The sequence below is a fragment of the Carassius carassius genome, chromosome 15 (genome assembly GCF_963082965.1).
Source record: "Carassius carassius chromosome 15, fCarCar2.1, whole genome shotgun sequence".
Taxonomy (NCBI): Eukaryota; Metazoa; Chordata; class Actinopteri; order Cypriniformes; family Cyprinidae; genus Carassius; species Carassius carassius.
In genome coordinates, this window is record NC_081769.1 from 31,840,972 (window position 1) to 31,853,828 (window position 12,857).

General features: G+C 37.5%; 1 long non-coding RNA gene across 1 annotated transcript; it reads right to left on the reverse strand.

Annotated features, from left to right (window-relative positions):
• Positions 1-3,235: 3,235 nt before the first annotated feature.
• Positions 3,236-12,618, reverse strand: LOC132157864 (uncharacterized). The gene is made up of 4 exons (XR_009437633.1): positions 12,575-12,618; positions 8,168-8,477; positions 7,624-7,774; positions 3,236-3,354 (listed from the first exon to the last, which is right to left on the reverse strand). It is a non-coding gene; the product is annotated as an uncharacterized LOC132157864 (long non-coding RNA).
• Positions 12,619-12,857: the final 239 nt, after the last annotated feature.

Below are 12,857 nucleotides of genomic sequence, written 5' to 3' on the forward strand. Positions count from 1 at the left end.
AAAAACTTGCTGTTTGATGATAATGAAAATCTTAAACTCTTGTTCCATCATTAAAAATAAAAACTAACATCTGTTGCAAATATATTTGGATACATTAGTGTCACCTTTGGGATTTGTACCAAATCGAAATCCTTGACGATTAACGACAGCGTCAGACCAGTGAAATGTAGTCCTGGAGCCATTACAGAGATAATGCATATCAGTCTGCTTATTTACTGCTCCTGACAACTTAGATATTACGCCTGCAGACCTGCTCAGTGACGCTCATAAGCCGAGAGAGAGGAGGAGAGGAGAGAGGGGTTATTTTACCTCTAATGTGCTCGGCTGGGATCCGCAGGGACAGATGACTCCAGAGGGAAGAGGAAAGGTAACACATTGTAGAAGAACACGCAAATGCCCTAAAATTAACTGAGTGCAAATTATTTCAATCGTATGAATTATGGCAACCGAAAATGTCTGTATTAAAGACTTACAATTAAGAGCAGGTGTTGTTTTCTCCACCGTCCCACAGTTGGAATCTCTCTGGTATCAGGCCAACTGACATGACATAAAGGCCTGCTGTTCCCTTGACCTCTGATAGCAGTTTGATATATATATATATATATATATATATATATATATATATAATTAATTAAGAAAAGTTTAAAATATCAAGATAGATAGATATATAGATAGATGGATGGATGGATAGATAGATAGATAGATAGATAGATAGATAGATAGATAGATAGATAGATAGATAGATAGATAGATAGATAGATAGATAGATAGATAGATAGATAGATAGATAGATTTTTTGTTAGTGAAATTAAATACTGGCTTTAAAAGTTTTCAAACTCATAATTTATAGCTAAAAATATGCGATGTTTCCACCTGCAGACCCGGTGACACCCTCCTCCTCCTCCTCCTCCTCCTCCTCCCCCCCCTCCCCCTCCTCCACCCGCCCTGTAAAAACCTCCACACAGCTGAAGTGGAGTAATTTATTAGTCTTAAGCATCTCATTGACAGTCTAAATGGTGGAAATGTCCATGTCACCCAGCTGGCAGTCTCCACGGTAATGGCTGCCCAACAGGAGAAGCTGGGTCACTTGTGTCTTTACAGTCATCATTAAGCACCATTGATTTAATGAATACATCATTTATGAGTGCTTGGACCTTCATGGCCCGCTGCCTCATTAAGTGCAAAGCAAACTAATATGAAGAGCCACCTCACCGTCACCTCCAGAGAACGAGCCAATCACGCGCCTCTCAAGAGCTGACACATTTTGTCATTGCTCATTTTCCCTGACCACCCACCGAGACCCCAGTAAGAGAGAATATGTTTTCTCTCCTGAATATTAGCTGTGATCTGAAAAGTGGAGAGAATGATTTATTCACATATATGTGCATGTGATAACGTCCTGATAAAAATAGTTTTAAAGGACATTGAAACTCTAAAAGAATCTTTCTAACTTCACAACTTGAAGTGAGGATGATATAACGCACAAATTCTGTCAAGAACATGTGTGGGTCGTATTTCAGCCCAAAATCAAAGAAATTACATGAGCGTAAAAAGCTTTAAAGGACCCTTTTTTAAATTGTTTTGCAATGCAATATTATTTTCATGACAATTTCAGATCTTATTACCATAATGCTAGGAACAAAACGATATATTTTTACAGAAATAAACAAACAAAAAAATTAATCTAGAATTTTTTTATAAATTAAATACGAAAACAAAGTGATGAGAATCTAATGGGAATCGACACTGACAATAATGTTGTGACGGGGGGGAGGGGGGGGGCTCTAAAGAAAAACATCTGGATATTACTGTAATGACAATTAGAGGGGAAAATGGGTTTATTTGTCAGGAAAATAATAGCATAATGGAAAAAAGATACAAAATATGCTTCTTTCTATCTATCTAGCTATGAAAGAACATCATATATTAAAAAAAAATACATATATTCATACATAAACTATATATTTTTAATGATTATATAAATGTTAAATTAAATAACAAAACTGCATTACAATAATGTGAATCAACATCCAACTCAAAATAAAAACATCTGGATATTATAGTAATGAGAATTAAAGAGGAAAATGGGGTTATTTATCCTGAAACTAATGGCAAAATGCAAAAACCTAAAATATGCATCTTTCTATCTATCCATCCATCCTTCTATCTATGAAAGAACATAATATATTTAAAAAAAAAGTTAACTATTACAGTAATGAGAATCAACGTCAAACTCAAAAGAAAAACATCTGGATATTATAGTAATGAGAACTAGAGGGAAACGTGGATTTATCTGTCATATAAATTCTGACATGAAGCAAAAAAATAGAAATTAGATGTCATTTTCCTTATGCAAAAAATATAATCCATTGTAGATTTGATTATATTTCTCACTATATCTCAATATACAATTACACCATATTCTGTGAGTTTAACCGCAGGCTGTTTACACCAAAATACTGAAATCCAGCTGCTGTACGGATGCATATATCAGCTACTTTACAGATCTGAGTGCTGGAACTTTGTTTTATAATAGATAATATGAAGTCATTCACCACCTATACAGTCTCTTTATCTTTGTCTGGGGTGGTTATTTATCTTTCTTGCTTTCCGTTGTTGTTGGAGTAACCTGAGATTGAATTGGGCATGTGTGTGGACATCCTGGAACGAGATCTCCACGCCTTCCCCACACGGTCTAATCGAGTTTCGGCTGGGCCTGCCCCCACTCTCCTCTCCGGCTCTGCCAAAACGGCCCACCACCCATCTCGCTTCTCCCTGGAGTTTGAGCTGGTGGTTGGCCTGAACTAATTCTTTCTCAGTGGGGAAACAATTAACGCCCCTGCTCCCAGCTTTATGGTCAGACAGGCAGCTGCTTTTCTCCGTTTCCGGGCGCATTACTGTCGGAGGAAGTGTGAAGAAGAGGAGAGGCCGTGTGCTCGCCGACAGCTGTTAAAGCAGCGCTGCTTTCTGCTTATGCCGCACAAGTGCCCACTTACTCAGCTCTAAACATAACCTGTCAGAGCAAACCACCATCCATGAAAACACAGGGCCTGACTGGATTGTGTGTGATGTGGCAAATAAGAGCAATGGAGGGAAGATAACAGGCATAAAAAAAACCTGATGCCATCAGTGCAAACTACATAAATCAAGTAGGAAGTGAACTGCATGTACTGACTGCTTACTATACTGTTTATCCCACTGTTAGTGCGATATAAAATTACTCATAGCGTGATTTAGGATTTTGGTCATATCGCCCACCTCTAACGTCTTGTTTTCAGCATTTGAGCAATGGAAGCAACCAGGCATCTGACTTTGTCCTTGATGGTCTCGTTGTTGGCGTGTCAGCTGGTTTCTCTAAGGAAGAAATTATATTAGTGAAAGTATTGCATAATAAAGATGATACGCAAACCAGAAGGCGTTTGTTTGCAGGACAAAGATCATGTTCGCCTGCAGGAGGAGTACAACAGCTGGAAAAGACTGGAAATGATGCGGCTATGAATATTAGAATGCAGTGAGATTCATTTTGTGGCTTTTAACCACCTTGGTTACTGTAGAAAACATAACATACAGTAGGAACTGGATATTTAATGAACTGAAATTTTTGATCAAATCTGAGATAGATATTGAAAAGATAGTATTCTTAAAAGGGGTGCTGCAGTTTTTAATAGTTTTTTACTTTATCTAATATCATTGAAAAACTATGCAGTAATGTGGCCAAAAACTTCAGATTTAAATCAGAATAATCTCTGAATAACCCTCTGGTCAAGATCTAAAAAATTATTTCAAATTAAAAAAATAAAAAATAAAATAAAAGATATGCCAAATAGTTAAACTAAGCCGTAACTAGACAAAAGTAAAAAAAAATATAAATAAATAAATAAAATAATATCTGAAATTAAATCATTCAGGGATAATCTTGCCCTTCTGCTGAAACTCTAAACATTTTAGTCATGTTTAGATTCAAAAATGAGATTTGAGAGTTGCCGTGAAGGGGGAGATTTTCAGTAAATACCAACCAAAATTGCTTCTTTCCCTCTCATAATATTATAGTATGATTTTGTAAACATTTTTATGGAGATTTTTTTTTTCCAATATCAGATACAGAGCTTGATTGACATGGTGAAAATGTTTATTTATATATGCCATTTTTCTTTAAAGAAATTGTTGAACTATGCAGTAACTAGGTAAAAACCGTAGAGACCTAAAATAATAATAATAAAAAATAATATATATATATATATATTCATATTTTTTTATTTCACTGAATTGTGGAACAGTGTTAATAGTTATACAGAGAAAATGTTCTGTATATATATATATAAATATATATATATTAAAAAATATATTAAAATTAAATAATACTGATAACAGTAATAATCTTACTCTCTGATGAAGTGTTAAAAAATTAATTTGTGTTCAAATCAGTGGCGTAGCAAGTCAGTCCCGGGCCCATATGCAAAAAAAAAATATTACGGGCCCCCTTAACAAAAAAAACAAAAACAAAAAAAAACATAGTATTGCATTTTGACAGATTTTATAGTGTAAACATATTCAAAGTGCGAATAAGAACAACTTCGAATGGGATGCCAGGTGTGCAAAAAAATATAATAATTATAATAAAAAAAAACTTTTTAAACACTTTTAAACTACTGATCTTGGCACAGCGGCCCAAAATGTAAAAACATAAAACTACTCAGTAATTTTGGCACGGCGGCCAAAAACGTAAAAACACAAAACTACTCACTCATTTTAGTTGCAATCTCCGGGCCTTTCTTTCGGCAAATTCATCCACGATGAACGTGGTGTTTAATTCACGGCTTCGTGCATTCTCGATGGAAAGAATTGCCAGTCCCGATAGTCTGTTTTGCGACATGGTGCTCTGCAAATCATTTTTTATTAGTTTCAGTTTTGAAAATGAGCGCTCCGCTGAAGCAACAGTAACAGGGATGGTAAGAAAGAGAAATAAAACGGTGCACATGTCACTGAAGCTACATGTGATAGAATTGTTTTCAACAATCAAAAAATTGGCCAGATCTTGAACTGTTTTCATCCCAGAGATTTGTCTTTTAAAGGCGGCACGGAATGTGATCAATTGTTGTGGAAGGACTGGAGACAAGTCTTGGTTGTATCTCTCCACTAACCTCTGTGCCCCTTCGTATATCGCGTCCTTCTCCTCAGTTGCAAGTAAACGTGGCTGGATCACTCTAAACAACTGATCGCAAAGCTGAAAATTGCAGACTCAGCTGGGAAATTATAATGTCTAGGCAAGCATTAAAAACATTTACCTTGAAGTAACTTTCAGCATCAGCCAAATGTTCATCCTGTCAGAATTCATCGAAATGGCGCTTTGCTCTTCTAATTCTTTCCTTTTCAAAGATTTGTTTCACTCCCCACTTTTCAGCCATGAATTGTGCGGTTGCTTTTGCCTCTTCGAAGTTTTCCCGGAACCTTGTCAACTCCACGATGGCAGTGTCGAGTAATTCTGTAGTTTTAGTAGATCAGCATCCTTTGCCTGTAGCATTTTTGAAATGACATTGATCTGTTCCAAGACTTCACTTTGAAGAACTATAATAAAAACAAAGTCAAATCTTTCCATCAGCTTTATCAAAGCCTTAGACTCGTTGCGCTCATCTGTATTTTTACTGGTAAGCGAAATTTTGGCCAGGGCCTTCAACACGTCAACATATCTGTATCTGAGTGCAGACACGGCATCATTGCGAGATGCCCACTTAGTAGCGCACAGTTTTTTCAGGGTGACATCCGCACCCGGAGTGGGTTTTTCAGTCATTTCAACCAATACATTCCACCTCTTTATACTGTGCACAAAAAACACGTATAATTTTTCAATGGTGTTGTAAAACTTTGTCAGCTCGGTTATTGACTTAACGGAATCATTGAGGTCCAGATTTAAATTATGGGCAGCACAGTGTACATAAGTGGCATTTGGTTGTCTCTCCTGTATCCTTGCCTGAACTCCTGTGTATATGCCACTCATGTTCGCAGCCCCATTAAATCCTTGACCGCGGCATTTTGAAATATCAAGACCCTTTTCCTCAACCAAATGTAAAATTCTATTGGCTACTGTGCCAGCGGACGAGTCAGGCATTTGCTGGAATCCCAGAAAAGACTCGTTGATTTTTTTACAGCCATTGCAGCACCCTGACTATCCCTCTCTACGGTTACATACCGAAAGATTTGACTCATCTGATCCACTTTCGATACATCTTAAGTCGTATCCGTGATCACAGAGAAAAACGGCGCAGCTTTAATTTCACTGATAATTTCTTTCTGGACAGACTCAGAGAGCACACCAATCAGTTCATTTTGGATTTCTGGGCTGAGATACTTAACGGAACCAGCAGGGCGACTGAGCAGCTCCTTCAAATATGGATCATACTTGGCCAGTAGGTCGATGATAGAGAGAAAATTACCTTTATTTACACTTTTAGTGTCTTCGAAGTGTCCACGAAATGCAAGGTTGTTTGATGCCAGAGTTAAAGTGACATTAACGATGCGGTCTAGAACCTGCCTCCAAAAATTAACTTGTTGACGGATTTGCTGTTCTGACGCCTCGTCGATAGTTCCATGCAGACGCCACTGATCATAAACACTGCAAGCTGCTACATGGCACTCTGCGCCTTCATGCTTGAAAATTTTATTTGACAGGGTCTGCCATGTTCTTATTCCTTTTGTCCATGCCATGTTGTAGCTTTTGTGACTGCGGTCAGCAAATAACCAGCATGGTTCACAATATGCAGCGTCAAGCTTAGGCGAGTGACACAGCCAGGATCTTGGTAGCTGAATACCAGCTTTTGTTGTGGTGGAGTAAAAACTCGTCGAAAAGCACCTGTCTCCTTGCAATGGATCTCGAGGAAATGGACCGGGGGGTTTGCATGAACCTTGCTACACAATAAAATGCTTAACTTGCCCATCTGTTAGTGTGTCTGGATAGTTTACTTTATCCAACACCCAGTGACATATTTCCCACCGAATATCCAGCTTTTGGCTCGTCTGCGACTGCTTCTTCGCTCCCCGACTCTCTGCACCTCATCAAGCTGTCAGCTGCATTGTTGTTCTCATCCAAAGACGTGCAACTGCTATTAGCTGACAAAACTTCCCTCTCACCTTCGACGGTGTTGTTGTCCTTCGCACTAACGTTAGGTCGGCAAAAAAAACAATGTCTATTTTGGGTAGTTTTTGTGTCATGTCTAACTTCTCCACCTTCTCTTTTCTCTTTAAGGCCCCACTTTTATGTTTATATTTGTCCATCCTTAATATTCACACAGATAACCGCAATAGTAGCCCCCTATTGGCCCGGGCCCATTTGCACTTGCATACCCTGCATGCCCAGACGCTACGCCACTGGTTCAAATTCAAAAATCTGTTTTATAATTTGCAGCTGAGGAGAACATTTTCAGTGAACATCAACCAAAATCTGAGTCCGTTCTCCACACTAAGCTTTAATATAAACAAGCACTTTTATGCTGATTTATTTTTTATTTTATTTATTAATTTTTTTAATAGTCAAGGACAAAAATTCTCCCCAAAAATAACAACATACAGTTTTAGAATGGCATTTATATAGTTCTAGAATTGTCATTTTTGTGTGAACTACTTCTTTACCTTGACTTAAGGGACGAGTTAAGCGTCTTTTTTTGCCATTGGTAATAAGCAGCGGGGTGTGCGATGGCCTCATTTAGCCAACTATGAGCCCGACCCCACCCTGAGACGACCGTCATCCATTAATTATACTCAACGCTTTCCAGAGGACAACCTACACAACACCGGGAGATGAGATGAGTGAATCATCGGAGATGAGGAGGGGACAGAAAAAAAGAGTTTCTATAGAAGCAGAAAAAAGCACAACATATGGATGTAGGAGAAAATCCATAAAGAACGTATAAATAAAGGAGGGGGAGATGGAGAAGCTCTCACTTCGCCTGGTCTCAGTGAGATGTTAAAAGAGAGAGCAAGACCTGTGTCTTCTCTCGCTCTAATTATTCCAATTATCATGGCACACTATGAAAACGTGATTAATAACACTGAAGATATTGTTGTGGCAATTAGCCATATGGTGGTGGGACTCTGCTCTGTCACGAATTCACCATTAGCATCTACTTATGTTTGTCAGGAGCATGCATCCATGACAAGCGTGAGCTCTGCTCACCTTGCTCTCCCCGAGGTGAAAGTCACGGGAGAAATGTTGATTTCTTCCAGCTCCTCTTCTCAGTGAATTTTTCATGCCGCATCCGGTTGGACTGGGGACAAATGTCAGGTACGGTCTGGAGCGAGCCGTCAAAGCACCGCGTTTAGCTGGAGGCTTGAATGTACCCCACAGTTTTTTCCCACAATGCAGCATGGCTAGCTACAAGAACATTGGCTCTATACTGTACTTGGAGGGAACGTCTCCTGTTGTGACAAGCTCACACTAGAGTCTTCAAGACGAATATGGAAATATAGCAGCTCTCCTGTAATGACTGGGGAGAACCAAAACAACAACAAACATTAGCTCGTTTCATGCTATAATAGAGAAGATAGAGAAAGTAGAAGGGCAGGAATGCAAAAACTTTCCACCTAATTCAACATCATTTAAGCAAAACATCTTTATTTATTTAATTATTAATTATGATTTCCATTTTGGAGTTTGACTTGTATGGTCAAAATAAATAAATAAATAAATAAATAATTTATAATGACATAAAAAAAGAAGAAGAAAAAAAAAGAACTGATGTTCTTATTCAAAAATTTGATTTATAAGTTGCAACTGTGAACTGTGAATGGTCAAAATTAGCAGATATGACATTTTATTTCATGATTTTATCCCCAAGAGGTAGCTGCTATTGTGATATCTAAATAATAATAATAATAGTTCAACTAAATTAAAAGTACAAATGAATAGTGAAATATAGTAACTTGCACATACAGGTACATCTAAATAAATTAGAATGTCGAAAAGTTTATTTATTTCAGTAATTCAACTCAAACTGTGAAACTCATGTATAAAATAAATTCAGTGCACACAGACTGAAGTAATTTAAGTCTTTGGATCTCAACGAATTAGAATACTTCATATTAAAAAAAAAAAAAACATTTTTAGTGAATTTTTGGCCTTCTGGAATGTATGTTAATTTACTGTACATGTACTCAATACTTGGTACTTGGCTCCTTTTGCTTTAATTACTGCTTCAATTCAGCGTGGCATGGAGGTGATCAGTTTGTGGCACTGCTGAGGTGGTCTGGAAGCCCAGGTTTCTTTGACATTGGCCTTCAGCTCATCTGCATTGTTTGGTCTCTCGTTTCTCATCTTCTTCTTGACAATACTCTATAGATTCTCTCTGGGGTTCAGGTCTGGTGAGTTTGCTGGCCAGTCAAGCACATCAACCCCTTGGCCATTTAACCAACTTTTGGTGCTTTTGGCAGTGTGGTCAGCAGAAGGAAGCATGAAATGCTCCAAAAATGTTTGGTAAACAGGTGTAGTGACTTTGGTTTTCAAAAAACACAATGTTTTCAAATCAACACCAGCAGATGACACTGCACCCCAAATCATCACAGACTTTGGAAACTTAACACTGGACTTCAATCAACTTGGGCTATGAGCTTCTCCACCCTTTCTCCAGACTCTAGGACCTTGGTTTCCAAATGAAATACAAAATTTGCTCTCATCTGAAAAGAGGACTTTGGACCACTGGGCAACAGTCCAGTTCTTCTTCATCTTAGCCCAGGTAAGATGCCTCTGACGTTGTCTGTGGTTCAGCAAATTTCTTGACACGTTTGTGTGTGGTGGCTCTTGATGCCTTGACCAAATCCTCAGTCCATCCCTTGTTTACTGAGATTCTTGAATAGATTTTGCTTGACAATCCTCATAAGGCTGCGGTTCTCTCGGTTGGTTGTGCATCTTTTTCTTCCACAGTTTTTCCTTGCACTCAACTTTCTGTTAACATGCTTGGATACAGCACTCTGTGAACAGCCAGCTTTTTTGGCAATGAATGTTTGTGGCTCACCCTTCTTGTGAAGGGTGTCAATGATTGTCTTCTGGACAACTGTCAGATCAGCAGTCTTCCCCATGATTGTGTAGCCTAGTGAACCAAACTGATGAGAGACCATTTTGAAGGATCAGGAAACCTTTGCAGGTGTTTTGAGTTGATTAGCTAATTGGCATGTCACCATATTCTAATTTAATGAGATCATGATTTAGTGGATTTTTGTTAAACGTGAGCCAAAATCATCACAATTAAAAGAACCAAAGACTTAAACTACTTCAGTCTGTGTGCTTTGAATTTATTAAATACACGGGTTTCACAAATTGAGTTGAATTACTGAAAAAAAATGAACTTTTCCATGACGTTCTAATTAATTGAGAAGTATGTGTATGTGACGTACCATTTACACCTTCTGTTATAAAATATGTTCCATTAATTGTCATATTTGCATAGTTAAAAGGTCCAAGGTGAAATATTTAGATAATAAACCCTAACCCTAACCCTAACCCTGGTCTCTATATGTTTTGTGGATAAAAAGGATTGAAAAGTAAGATGTATTTGTATCTCAGATGTATCAGCTGAGAAGGAAAATAATTTATAGTGAATGATGTGATAAACTGAGCACAATGAGACCTGGAATGTGCAGTAAGAAAGTAAATATGGGCAATTTTGATTTCATGTTGTCTTGAAGTAAAACGTAACATGATGGATTTGCTTTTAGTTTGGTTGAGCATCATCCAAAAAGCGGCGACAAATCGCTTCCATCAAACCCCTCGACAAACCTGAGGTGCCAACACAAACAATGCACAATACTACAGTAGAGAAGGCACAAAGATGGAGATGGCACATTGAAAGAGTTCCAGACCATACAGGGGGACTTAATATGAGCTTAAAAAGAGGAGTGGGAGAGGAAGATGGGCTTTTCATAGGATAATTAAAACAGCAAGATGGATTCTGTAATTGAGTGGAAAAAACAAGGATCTGAACAACATCTGTGCAATCCACATAAATTATTTCAACGAGAAGCCGACGCTACAATAAAACCCTCAGCCTTGAATTCAGACATGCTGTCAAATACGTGAATAGGTCCTGGGATAACAATCCACCTGTACTCTACTTTAACATACAATGATGGAGGACGCCCATGACATCATGACCAAAAAAAATTAAAAAGTCTTGATTTTTGCATTTTTGAAATGAACCAAAAATATTGATAACTCACCTCACACTGAAAGACATATGTGACCCTGGACCACAAAAAAGTCACAAGTAGCACAGATATATTTGTAGCAACTATCGACAATACATTGTATGGGTCAAAGTTATCAATTGTTCTATTATGCCAAAAATCACTTGGATATTAATTAAAGATCATGTTCCATGAAGATATCTTGTAAATTTCCTACCGTAAATGTATCAAAATGTAATTTTTGATCAGTAATATGCATTGCTAACAGCTTCATTTGGATAACTTTAAAGATTATTTTTTCACCCTCAGATTTCAGATATTCAAATATTTGTATCTCGGCCAAATATAGTCCTATACTAACAAACCATACATCAATAGAACTCAATTTCAAAAATGTAATTTCAATTTAAAATAATTTTCCAAAAAATGACCCATATGACTGGTTTTGTGGTCCAGGGTCACATATGCAAATCTTTCCAAATTAGCTGAGCGTAACTTCTACTGTCCCAATTTTCTGGGACTGTGTTGCAGTGGTCAAAAACAGAATTAATTAAAAGTTAAAGAGAATGAACAAATCAAAGATTCTTTATTTAATTGCATTTTGGAATTGGGGTTGTGTATATAAATATGTGCATGCAATATTATCTCAATGTTACTAAAATAGCACTGGTCACAAGATATGCTATGAAGAGACTGAGAAAAGATGGACATTTAAAATCACCTTTGCTACATTATCTAAGCTATCAACTTAAATATACTGTAACATCCAAGATGTGCTACTCAAGTTAAAAACTGCATAATTTTATGGCACACGTGCAATGTAAATCAACTTTTCTTTAGAGTTCCTTCTAAAAGAGCAATTTTTGAAGATATCAAATATTTTGGCCTGTTTTTTTTTCAGCATTCACACAGAAATTCAAGTGGCGTTAAGTCAAGTGACAGATGCTTTTCTTCCATGAACTTTAGTAAGTACTTGTTAAGCTCAGTATATATGCACACATGCAAATAAAAATCGAAAATTTCACCCTCAGCAATGCAAAAGAACAGCTTCAGCGTCTGCTTTCTCTAAAGGTCACTGTGTGTCCTGTTGACATCACAAGACTTCAGCTACTGTTCAACCAGCACACCTGCTCTTTTGATGTTCAAAGGGTGTGCAGACTGACTTCCTGACAACCACCAGATCGACTTCTTTCCAGCCCCTCGAAATGAAAGCCTCAAACTGTCAATCTGTCAGCAATACACCCATGTGGTTTTGAGGGGTATATGCTGCACTCGACAAAAGCAGACTGAAAATATATTTGTATTGAGAATGGCACCATCACTGACAAAGGCTCAACAGGGTGAAGTTCACATATTGAGCACAAAAGGCAAGGCTGAAAAAAAAAGCTAGTAAAATGGAAATCACCTGTTCGTATTGCATTACACATGCATTAGCGTTCACAGGACAGCCAGTGTTCTTGAGCACTCTCAAAGCATAGCAGGCCGCCGTATTGCTGTCCTGCAACATAAACAGAAATATTAGAAGTAAAGTCTGTGTGTAAGGGCTGCTTAATTATACATTGGCTCACCCTTACGAAAGGAAAATATATTTACCAATATATTTCTTAAAATATATAGTGATATATTGTAATATATTATTTTCCATTTTTATTTTCTAATATATTATATATTTGAATACATTGAATAAT